The sequence below is a fragment of the Triticum aestivum genome, chromosome 4B (assembly GCF_018294505.1).
Source record: "Triticum aestivum cultivar Chinese Spring chromosome 4B, IWGSC CS RefSeq v2.1, whole genome shotgun sequence".
In the NCBI taxonomy this organism is placed as follows: Eukaryota; Viridiplantae; Streptophyta; class Magnoliopsida; order Poales; family Poaceae; genus Triticum; species Triticum aestivum.
The window spans coordinates 328,537,429-328,550,411 of record NC_057804.1 but is presented as its reverse complement, the minus strand read 5'-3'; the positions used below and the strand labels follow the sequence as shown (position 1 = coordinate 328,550,411).

General features: G+C 42.7%; 1 long non-coding RNA gene across 1 annotated transcript; it reads right to left on the bottom strand.

Annotated features, from left to right (window-relative positions):
- Window positions 1-3,785: 3,785 nt before the first annotated feature.
- Window positions 3,786-5,009, bottom strand: LOC123094813 (uncharacterized). Its single transcript, XR_006445989.1, has 3 exons — window positions 4,781-5,009; window positions 4,554-4,701; window positions 3,786-3,967 (listed from the first exon to the last, which is right to left on the bottom strand). It is a non-coding gene; the product is annotated as an uncharacterized lncRNA (long non-coding RNA).
- Between the last annotated feature and the right edge of the window lie 7,974 nt (window positions 5,010-12,983).

Below are 12,983 nucleotides of genomic sequence, written 5' to 3'. Positions count from 1 at the left end.
TTGAGTGGGCCTAGTCTGAATTATTCTACTTATGATAAAGAATTATATGCTCTTGTTCGGACTCTAGAAACATGGCAACATTATTTATGGCCCAAAGAATTTGTTATACATTCTGATCATGAATCTTTGAAACGTATTAAAAGTCAAGCTAAACTGAATCGTAGACATGCTAAATGGGTTGAATTCATTGAGACTTTTCCTTATGTCATTAAACACAAGAAGGGAAAAGAAAATGTTATTGCTGATGCATTGTCTCGCCGCTATACTATGCTTTCACAACTTGACTTCAAAATATTTGGTTTGGAGACCATCAAAGATCAATATGTGCATGATGCTGATTTTAAAGATGTAATGCAGAATTGTAAAGAAGGAAGAATGTGGAACAAGTTCGTCGTTAATGATGGATTTGTGTTTCGTGCTAACAAGCTATGCATTCCAGCTAGCTCCGTTCGTCTTTTGTTGTTGCAGGAGGCGCATGGAGGAGGATTAATGGGACACTTTGGCATGAAGAAGACGGAGGACGTACTTGCTACACATTTCTTTTGGCCAAAGATGAGACGGGATGTTGAGCGTTTTATTGCTCGCTGCACTACATGTCAAAAAGCTAAGTCACGACTCAATCCTCATGGTTTATATATGCCTTTGCCTGTACCTAGTGTTCCTTGGGAGGATATATCTATGGACTTTGTTTTAGGTTTACCTCGAACAAAGAAGGGGAGGGATAGCATATTTGTTGTCGTGGATAGATTCTCGAAAATGGCACACTTTATACCATGTCATAAAAGCGATGATGCTGTTAATGTTGCTGATTTGTTCTTTCGTGAAATTATTCGCTTGCATGGTGTGCCAAATACTATTGTTTCAGATCGTGATACTAAATTTCTTAGCCACTTTTGGAGATGTTTATGGGCTAAGTTGGGGACTAAACTGTTTTTAGTACTACTTGTCACCCCCAAACTGATGGACAAACTGAAGTAGTCAATAGAACGTTGTCTACTATGCTTAGGGCTGTTTTGAAGAATAATAAGAAAATGTGGGAGGAATGCTTGCCTCATATTGAATTTGCTTATAATCGTTCATTGCATTCTACTACTAAGATGTGCCCTTTTGAAGTTGTGTATGGTTTCCTACCTCGTGCACCTATTGATTTGTTGCCTCTTCCATCTTCGGAGAAGGTTAATTTTGATGCTAAACAACGTGCTGAATTGATTTTAAAAATGCATGAGTTAACTAAGGAAAACATTGAGCGTATGAATGCTAAATATAAACTTGCTGGAGATAAGGGTAGAAAACATGTCGTGTTTGCACCTAGAGATCTTGTTTGGTTACATTTGCGTAAGGATAGATTTCCGGATTTGCGCAAATCAAAGTTAATGCCACGTGCTGATGGTCCCTTTAAGGTGTTAGAGAAAATAAATGATAATGCATATAAACTTGAGCTGCCTGCAGATTTTGGGGTTAGTCCCACTTTTAACATTGCAGATTTGAAGCCTTATTTGGGTGAGGAAGATGAACTTCCGTCGAGGACGACTTTATTTCAAGAAGGGAGGATGATGAGGACATCAATACAATTGTTACACCCACAGCCCCTGCTGCTATAAATACTGGACCAATTACTAGAGCTCGCGCATGCCAACTAAATTACCAGGTACTTTCGTTTCTTGGTAATGATTCTAATGTTCATGAGAATATGATGCTGCCTAAATTGGATACATTTGTTTTGCTTACAAATGAAGGGCCTAGCTTGGAGAAGGATGAACATTGGATTAAGAACAAGCATGGAGATGATGGCATGCGCAAGGGGAACAAGAACGGAGTTACAAGTGATGATTTCAGGACTTTGAAGCCACCATAATGGGTGCATGAAGCCTTGGACGAAATATACAAGATGCCACTTCATAAATTTCGTCCCGAGGCTATTATAGGTGCTGCCTCACCTTATTATTGGGCCAGGCCCATGTAATTTCGAAATACATAAGTATAGGCTATTTTTAGAGTCCGTATGTGTGGGGAAACAAGAGATAGGGTTGATTTCGGACCCCTCCACCAAGGGTCACGAAATTCCCCCCTCTTCCTCCATATATACAGCCCTTAGGGCATCGTTTAGACTTTGGGTTTTGTTTAGATTAAAGGTTCGCCATAGCTGCAACTTCGCGTACTTCGTTTGTGTTCAACGACCAGACAAAGGCGTCACAGAACCCCACCTTGATCAATAAAGCTTTCATCTTATATTCGCAATATCCAGATTGCAATCTCAGTTTCTTGCTTGTTCTTCGTTTGCTCGCAGGAAACAGACCCTCGTGGTCAGGTTGATCGTGCTCCGGCGTGGTCAATAACCTCTCGGAGTTGGTTTAGCGATTGCTAAGGCGCGACGTCCTCGCACGTTCGTAGTCGGATCGTCAAAGTCGACTGCCACCAAAGCGATATTCATCATCTCATCGAAAGACGGGACACCTTTGCCTCTATCATTTTCTTGGAGAATTCTTTGTAGGGCTTTGCCTACAGGCATGAGAGCTGGCCGCTTCTCTGTTCACATCTCTCCGTCTTGTTGTAGATGCAGACAGCAGGAGGATGAATTTCACCTCTTTTTCCTCTGCGACTTCGCGAGAGCAGCTTGGTTTTTTTCGCCTTGGTTTATTCGAGCGGATGTTCTTACTCAAGGGCACTCTTCTATGCATTCCATTCTCTTCTTTCTTATTAATATGAGTCACCCTCATGCTTCTGTTCAGAATGTTCTTAATTTTTTATGGTGCCTGTGGAAAGCTTGAAATGATTTTCTTTTTGATAGGAAAAATCATCGTCCTCATCAGGTTAATATTGCTGCTATAACTTTGGACTTTGGGCATTTGCGTAATCTTCACAATCCTTCTTCTGAGCAGCCTCTTTCTACTAATCATCATTCTACTGATATTTTACCTAAGCAGGGCAAAACGCTTAAATCGGATTTGTTAGTTTTTGGGACTAAAATTTTCTCCGATGCAGCATTTAGATCGTCCAAAATCCCAGGACTCGCTCGAGGACATGTGGGCACAGGTATAGGTGTTTATATTTCCATGCCTTCAGATCAAGGTGAGATTAGTATTCAGGTTCAAGCTTCGGCCTCTTCAACTTCAACTCCCCTTCAAGTCGAGGCAGTTGCCCTTTCTTGTGCAGCTCACCTTGCCGCTCAACTTAATATTACTAATCCCACATTTCTGATGGACTGTCTTTCTCTTGCTTCTGCTGCTGCCTCAAGAAATATTTCAGACTCTGCTGCTCATTGGAGCATTAGAAAAGAGTTGGCTACTTTTCTCAAAGTTACGTCTAATTTAGCTGCTCAAGTGTTTCATGTTTCCAAGGAAATCAATGGTGTCGCTCATAATCTAGCTCAGTAGGTTTCTGATCTGTCAGAGAGACGCAAGTTGCTTGTTTTGCTCATGCTCACTCAAATTCTCCATGTCCAGTGGTGGCCCTTCTTTCAAACTTTCAACTTGCAGGTATTCAACTGCACACGGTGCATTGCTTCTAAGGCAGGTCAAGCATCTCTGGCACAAAATGTTGTTGGCAGTTTTCTTGCAAAACAATTCATTCTTTGGGCTGCTTGTTCGGAGGAGATCAGAGTCTTCTTTGTTTTCTTTTTCTCAGATGTTTTCTCCTCTAGTTCTGATCATGTTGCTCACGGCATAGTTCTTTTGGCCACTTTGCCCTACTAGGATCCTTTCTTCAGCCCCGCCTCATAGTTTCTGCATCTTTTCTTTCCATCTTTGGCAGATCTATGTAACACACTTTGTTCAATCTCTTTGAGCTGAATGAAATATGTGGCACCTTTTGGTGCCTTTGCATGTTAAAAAAAAGACTATGCAGCTACTTTATTTACATCTTCAGAAAGGATTAATGCTAAAAAACTAAAGAAAAAAGAGGTATATCTTCCAGCAAGCTTCAGATAACACCACATGTACTTCTGGACGTGCTCCTCGGTCAAACAAATCTACAAATTTTACATACATGGATATTCAATGGAAAACAATTAGCAACATAGGTTAGACACGATTCAAGAAACATTGTAAATTTGTACATACCTAATATCTATCTATATAAACAAAAAATACTAAACTGGGTACTAAGAGAAAAGAAACAGAAAAAAGAGCTTAAAAACTGTTTACACCAGGAACTATAAGTTATCTGATCTACGGCCTTTGTTAAGGTGTTTAAGGATAAAAATTTAATTAGGTAGATTCGGTGAGACAAGATGCTTCTCATCTGGTTCTACAATTTTGGGCGGTGGCCGTGACAGTTAAACAAAGAACTGGACAATATACTCAATATACTGACGAACATACTCACTTGATTTACTAGAATTTGCACTAACGGGATGATGAATGGGGTCTCTTATCCTGACTAAACTTGAGATGAATATACCCGTTATTTGGTGTCGCTAATACAGTGACTACTCCATATTAGAAGAAAAAAATGCAGAAAATACTGCACGCAACCAATTCGTACTAGATCTATGACGGTTTACGCACGGTTGACTTAATGAAAGATTTAGAAGAAGAAGAGCGGCTAGATCTAACCAGTGATTGTTGGACTCCAAAGTTGCTTGCGGTTGGAGAACTTCAAGTAGAATTTTACGTTCACCAGCAAGAACTGGGTTCCATTTTCTCATGGATGGCATTCTGTTGTTGGCGACACGGAAGGTAATGATGACCGGATTCTAGCCACCTACAAACCAGCAGAAAATGAGAGTTGAATGTTGTGTCGATCTGGTTTCACACATGAGAGTCGCGCGCCAGAAACAAACCTGCTCAGTCAGGTCGCTGTTGACCGGTGAGAAGATGAGCCGCTGCCAATGGAGGCTGCTGCCGAGCAAAGCTCCTTCTCCTGGAGGTCGGTGTAGTCCTCCAGGCTCCAGCCGTGTGAGCCGTCGTCGCCGCCGCCGCTACCGGCGCATAACGCCAATGAGACGGGAGGAGAGATGGATAAGCATAACGCATATAAAAACGCCTAAAATGTCGGACCAATGACCTTTGTTTGTTTCAGATGGTGTTTTTCACTTATTATTTCATTAACTAAAAGCTGAGCGGTAGGATTTTTATGCGCCAGTGAGCAAACCACCCACCGACACGTGCTTAGGAGTACGTACTCTTAAGAGTACCAACCCATTTTCCTATAATTGAGTATGGACTTACAAATATATCGGAAACGTTTGAAGGTATCTAAAACCTAGAATAATCATAGGGTATATAGCTACCCAGGTACAAGTGTACGAGTATTTAAGAGAAGAAATCCTTTACGAGGGAACTAATACCATCCTTTTTTGAAAACCAATCAACAAGCAATGTCGTGAAGCTTATTAATGTATAAAATTAGAAAATGGAAAGAAAATTATATGGAAGGTACTACTGATTATTTATATTTATCAACAGAAAATGCATTAGCGGTTCGGGTCCGAACTAGGTGCCTGGGCACCTAGGTGCCCTACATAATTCACACACACATACACATATATATATAGACACACACACATTCGGTCTATTCTGCTAATATTAGCAGAATAATTATTCTGATAACACTTCCGCACTGCACACTCAATGCGAGGGCACTGCACTTTCAGTAGCAAGGGTACTGCAATACACACACTAGTGAACTTCCCGTCGCAAAAAACTGCACGCGGTGTTTTCTCGGTGCTGTTTTCGCTCCAGTTTTTAAACTGTTTGTCGGAACGAGGCGTGTAATATACCGATGAAAAGCTATGGATTAGGCGCAACTTCGCGATGTTGAAATTTTATCAAGATTCATCAAGGTTTAAGAGCAGTTTCAAAAACAGTGCAGCGCACGACAAGTGGCAGCGAGTGTTTTTTCATTTTTTTTCTAAACCGCTCGTTGGAATGAAGCAAATGACACACCGTTGGAAAGATATCGTCAAGGCGCATCTTTTTCATGTCTATTATTTTCTCTAATTCGTTATGGTTTAAGAGCAGTTTCAAATTTACTAAATCACGGAATTCTGTTTCTCAATTTTTTTCAAATTTTTGATACAATTTTCGCTCCAGTTTTTTAAATGTTTGTCAAAACTGGGTGTGTAATATACCATTGAAAAGCTATGGATTCATATGTTGAAATGTTTTTGAGATTCCTTACGGTTTTAAGTTAATTTTGAAAATCGTGCGGCTAACGACGAGTGGCAGCGGCGGTTTTTCGCGAAAATTTTACAAACCGCTGGTCAGAATGATTCAAATGACATGCCATTGGGAAGATATCAATGGGACGCAACTTTTTCGTGTAGAACGCTCTCTCTAATTCCCGACGGTTTAAAAAGCAGTTTTAAAATTAACGAAATGCGGGCACTCTGTTTTTCGCGACACCCGAATCGACAAGTGAACTCCATCCAAAAGAAAACCGCACTGCATAAGATAGAAAACCGCACTGCAATGTCGGACAGAGAGTACTGCATGCGTTTTTTGTTACTGTTTTTTTAAACCACGCTGCAATGTCGGATAGAGAGTACCGCATGTGTATTTTTGTTACTGTTTTTTTATATGATGCGAGTGCAGTTCACAAGAAAGAAAAAGTGAACCTCGACATAAGTTTAAGTGAACCACATTATGTTTTTCATTTCTTTTAACATTCTTTTTGCACTTCACAACGAAAGTGAACCACAACACTATCAAAAGTGAACAACATTAATGTTTTTGCTTCCCTAACATTTTTTGCACTTCACATAGAGCACAAGCGAACCTCGACACTCTTCAAAATGAACCACATTACTTTTTTCGCATAATTTAATGAATTAAATTTTTTCCATTGTTTTTTCGTGTGTATTTGATCTGAGTTGCGCATGACAAAAGTAGTGTACTGCATGTGTCTAAAATTTCTATTATATATCGAGCAAACCACCAGGATAGTCAAAAATAAATTGCACTTTTTACATAACGAGCAAACCACAACCAATTGGACCCCTAGTGTTCATCGAGTGCACTTCCTTTTCTACCAACAACCTCAAGATCTTCCTCCAATAGGATAATCACGGCCTGCAAAGAACAAAAAGTGATCTGCGTCCGACCGGCGAGGAGGGGAAGTAGGGGAGGAGGGGCTGGTTCTCGGCGGCGGCAGAGCCCGTGCTCACCTCGGACAGAGCAACAGGACAAGGCGCGGTGCGGTCAGTGCACATGAATCTCAGTGAATACAAAAAAAATTCAGTGAGCTTCAAAAGAAAATAAAATGAACTGCAAAACAGAGAAAACATGCGACGGGTGATAACCCACAAGTATAGGGGATCACAACAGTTTTCGAGGGTAGAGTATTCAACCCAAATTTATTGATTCGACACAAGGGGAGCCAATGAATATTCTTAAGTATTAGCAGTTGAGTTGTCAATTCAACCACACTTGGATAACTTAATATCTGTAGCAAAGTATTTAGTAGCAAAGTAGTATGGAAGTAACGGTAACGGTAGCAAAAGTAACAGTAGCAGTTCTGTAGTAATTGTAATAGTGGCAACGGTAAAGTAACTAAGTAGAGAGCAATATGTGAAAAGCTCATAGGCATTGGATCAGTGATGGATAATTATGTCGGATAAGATTCTTCATGCAACAATTATAACACGGGGTGACACGAAACTAGCTCCAGTTCATCAATGTAATGTAGGCATGTATTCTGAATATAGTCATACGTGCTTATGGAAAAGAACTTGCATGACATCTTTTGTCCTACCCTCCCGTGGCAGCAAGGTCCTATTGGAAACTAAGGAATATTAAGGCCTCCTTTTAATAGAGTACCAGACCAAATCATTAACACTTAGTGAATACATGAACTCCTCAAACTACGATCATCACCTGGAGTGGTCCCGTTTATTGTCACTTTGGGGTTACCGGATCATAACACATAATAGGTGACTAATGACTTGCAAGATAGGATCAAGAACTCACATATATTCATGAAAACATAATAGGTTCAGATCTGAATTCATGGCACTCGGGCCCTAGTGACAAGCATTAAGCATAGCAAAGTCATAGCAACATCAATCTCAGAACATAGTGGATACTAGGGATCAAACCCTAACAAAAATAACTCGATTACATGATAAATCTCATCCAACCCATCACCGTCCAGCAAGCCTACGATGGAATTACTCACGCACGGCGGTGAGCATCATGAAATTGGTGATGGAGGAAGGCTGATGATGACGACGGCGACGGATTCCCCTCTCCGGAGCCCCGAACGGACTCCGGATTAGCCCTCCCGGGAGAGTTTAGGGCTTGGCGGCGGCTCTGTATCGTAAAACACGATGAATCCTTCTCTCCGATTTTCTCTCTCCCCGAACATGAATATATGGAGTTGGAGTTGAGGTCGGTGGAGCACCAGGGAGCCCACGAGGCAGGGGGCGCGCCCAGGGGGACAGGCGCGCCCCCCACCCTCGTGGACAGGGTGTGGGCCCCCTGGTCTTGATTTTTTTGCCAGTATTTTTTATATATTCCAAAAATATTCTCTGTGAAGTTTCAGGTCATTCCGCGAACTTTTATTTCTGCACAAAAATAACACCATGGCAATTCTGCTAAAACAGCGTCAGTCTGGGTTAGTTCCATTCAAATCATGCAAGTTAGAGTCCAAAACAAGGGCAACAATGTTTGGAAAAGTAGATATGATGGAGACGTATCAACGGGGAGCCATGGCGCGACCGTTCGCTGGTGGCCGGGATCTAGCAGATCCGGGGATGGGGAGAGGTGGTTGTCCCACGCGTTCCTGCAACCTGTAGCTGAGTCAACCGACGAGGAGAGGAAGTAGGGGGAGGAGGGGGTCTTGGGCCAACGAATTCGACGACAAATGAGGTCGCGAGATCGACAAGAGGCCGGGGAGCCGCTCCTTCCCGTCTCGGGCAAGCTAGACCTTGCCAGCCCTCCCATCCGGCCACCATACGCGGGAGGGCGTACATCGATGGGAGCGGGGCCGCGCACTGCCATGTTGGAGGTGGTGGAACGCGGTGGCCGCGACCTAGAGCAGTGGCGCAGAGGAAGATAGGGGCAATGGGGAAGCTCCGCATCGGTAGTCATGGGGGAGCTCCGCACCGCAGTGGGTTGGATCCGTCGGCTGTCAGCGCGGGGACGAGGGGGGCAGTGGAGAGTTGGATGGGGTGGGGTGGCGGAGGGGTGTCGCAGGGGTGGGAGGTGGTGGCTCATCGGAGGGAGTGGGGGATGGAGTGGCGTCGGAGGGGTGGGGGTAGTGGGGGGCCGCGACGGAGGGGTGGGGGTGGTGGGGGGCCGCCGGAGTGTGGGGGGGGGAGGGGGGCGGGGCCGCCGGTGGGTGGGTTGATTGGGCGTCGGGTGGTGGTGAAGAAGGTGGGAAAGAGGGGGCGGGTGGGTATACGTGCAGTTTGTTTGCGTTGCGACGGTTGTTTGGAGAGGTGTTAGCAGAATAAGAGGTACTGTTAGTAGAATAAGTCTTAAGAGGTGTTATTAGAATAGACCCACCCTATATATAGAGAGGGAAACTTTATTAATAACCCTGGGTGAGGAATAAGTAATTCCTCACCCGAGTTAGATCGACCGAGAGATGGTCCAGCTTAATAACCGATGTAAAATTACGTCCATGGAAACAGTTGGGAGCTAGCCCACTCACCCCGTACATGATGAGCCGGAACCTTTTCCAATCACGGGCTCAGACAGACGTTCCTCTCTCCCGAACCCTCTCCTCTGCTGATTGCGGAGGCAGCGACAGCGGCGACACCGGAGGGGCCAACCGGAGGCGAGGGCTACCCCCTCTATCACGTGCGAAGTACTCCCCTTTACCTTTCTCATGCGGTAGTGACCAGGAGGCATGCAGGCAGTGCAACGATCGGACGCGAGCTCGGCGTCGACTATGGCCTTCTCAATCTCTCCGGTGTTGCTCTCCACCATCGGTTTTCTTCTCGCTGGTAAGATCTCCCTCCTCTTCCACCTCCTACACGAATTTCTGAATTTCTCAGGTTAGGGTTCTTGGTTTTTGGGAGCGAGGCAAAACAAGAGAAAGAAGACAAAGAAAGGTAAAGAAACAGAAGAGAGCATGTTGCATACTGAAAGGGTGATATAGGTTGATGGTGGAGACCCGTGCTGGGCGGTGGGGTCAATTCTAGGACGTGCATATCATGGTGTAGGAGGAGAAGAAGGCCATATGGATGGTGGAGAGAAAGAGGAGGAGCTCAAGGCTGCGAAGGTGGAAAAACGGTACAGTATCTTCTTAGATTCAGCCAAAGGCGATGGCCATGTTTCTAGTCTGTTATATATAAATTGTTCCTTCTTTTATTCCTTGGAGCTCCACCGTTTTGAACGAACTAGACTATCACCTAGTACTGAAAAATACGATGCTCGGGCATTTTAACTTTTGATGGAGTTGGGATGCTGCTAGCCTGCCACTGAATATGCTCTATTGCAGAAGGCACATAAGGAACTCAGAAAAGGCAAAGTACAACAAAATGTGAAAACAAGCCCCAAAAAGAAGCACAGAGCAGTCAAGCTCAAGCATAAATGAGTATTTATTAATTTTTGAGTTACCCGAGCCACTGCCATCGGGGCCGGTCATAATCTGAATAGATCAAAATTTAAACCTTTCGATTAGCTAGTCTTGCTTAAGAACACAAATGTCCGATTTAGTTTAACTTAGTTGTGAAATGATCCAATTTAGTTGAACTTTGTTGCAAGAGCTTGTCTTAGGTAAATCAATTAGCCAACTTAACTGAAAGAAATTTAAAGGAGGTTAATCAGAATCTGATTTGCATGATAGTATTCTGAAAAGAAACTTGCAGCCTGTTATTGCAAATGGCAACAGTATGCACTTAATTCTTTTACTACTGGTCTTGTTTCCTTTTGGAGTAGGTTACTACTTTATTATGTAGTTAGTTTGTTTTCTTTTGGGTTCAAGCGAATCATTGTTTCTGAAATCATAATGATCATTTTGTTTTCACCAGATGGAAAGGGTCTGTCTCAACTGATAAACCTGATAGAATAAACCTATGAGGCAGAATCCAGTTTTTTGTTTGAGCCCTGGGAGTTTAGTTTCTACAATACTTCAACACATATTCGTTGGAAAATATTTTTGTGTTCTTCAATTCATTTTGTGTGTTGCCTACTAGCTATTTTAATGCATTGGAAGGAGCCAATAAATTACAGATTTTCAGTGTTGTTTCTGTTTATGTTGTAGCCTGGTGTGGCAGGAGAGCTCAAGCCTAATTTATTTCGTCTGAATCTGGTGAACTTTGTTTACTTAACATTGTGTTACAGTTTTTATCTGGGGTTATTTGTTTTAGAAATAAAAAATTTGGTCATCAGATTTCAACCGGCAAGGCAAATTTTCATAAAAGAAGCCAGAAAAGAAATGATGAGAGAAGTCAGACAACTGATCGAAGAAAGCAAAATGAAAATAAAACATTGAGAGAATCTGCATTTATTTCCCAAAGGTTAGGTTTATCTTCTATGATTTTTATCAGTATGATCCTCCTTCTCTTGTGCTAGTTACCGCTGAACAGTTTTTATTTTTGTTTCAAGAGAACACTTCAAGTCCATCTCAGTCTGTCATGCCTATCAATGGGGATAATGAGGTTGATCATATGGCCACATATTTAGAGGTACATAATTTCTGTTGTTTTACGTCTTACTAAAAATAACATATCCGTCCATTTTTACTTAGAATGGGGCTGGAAAGCTGTCACTCTATTAGGATGGTCATCCCAACATTGTAAATCTGCTCGTTTGTCGAAAGAGGGAATTCAAAGAGGGTAAAACACAATAAAATTGGGAAAACATGCTGCACACTGCAAGCAATGAAGTATCCCACCCCAAGAAGCATGAATCATCCAAGCCTAAGTAACCATTATCTGAATGTGCAATGCCACTGAATCGATAATAAAGAGTATAATGTTTTGTTAGTTTTTGTGTTAGGAAAACTACTGCCATCGAGGCTGATCATACCTCAGAATAGATCAAAATTTAAACCTTTCAGTGGACTTATCTTGCTAAAGAGCAAAAATGTGTTATGTGTGCTTGTCTATTGGTTGCCTCTACACGTTTGTTGTACTTCTGAGAACTGAAAAATATTATGATTTTCTGGTATCTTTTCAAGTGGCTAACGACTAATCTATGAGGGATAGAGAGTAGCATCTTTGTATTTATGGTGGGTATGAGTAAAGTTAAATTGAAGACCTTCTTTTAAAAATAACCAGTAGCAAAACTCAGGTTTGGGTGAGAAGAAAAGTGAATCTAAAGGCTACAGTACAATAATAGGATACTTTATTGCTTCCAGCCCAAGGATATGAATGTTTTCATCTCTAGTCCTGGAGGGATTGGTGAACAAATGAAATTGGTGGGAAATCTCCGGTCACCTGCAAATTAAGCTAATTCAAGATCAAGTTCGGTCGTACTTAGTTTTCAAGTTCGGCCGTACTTAGTTTTCAAGTTCGGCAGCTGATACGTCTCCAATGTATCTATAATTTTTGATTGCTCCATGCTATATTATCTACTGTTTTGGACCATATTGGGATTTATTTTTCACTTTATATTATTTTTAGGACTAACCTATTAACCGGAGGCCCAGCCCAGAATTGTTGTTTTTTTGCCTATTTCAGTGTTTCGAAGAAACGGAATATCAAACGGAGTCCAAACGGAATGAAACCTTCGGGAACGTGATTTTCTCACCGAATATGATCCAGGAGACTTGGACCCCACGTCAAGAAAGAAGGGAGGTGGCCACGAGGGTGGGGGCGCGCCCACCCCCTAGGGCGCGCCCCCTGCCTCGTGGGCCCCCCTTTGCTCCACTGATGTACTCCTTCCTCCTATATATACCTACATACCCCCAAACGATCAGATATGGAGCCAAAAACCTAATTCCACCGCCGCAACCTTCTGTACCCACGAGATCCCATCTTGGGGCCTGTTCTGGAGCTCCGCCGGAAGGGGAATCCACCATGGAGGGCTTCTACATCATCGCCATAGCCCTTCCGATGAAGTGTGAGTAGTTTACCTAAGACCTTCGGGTCC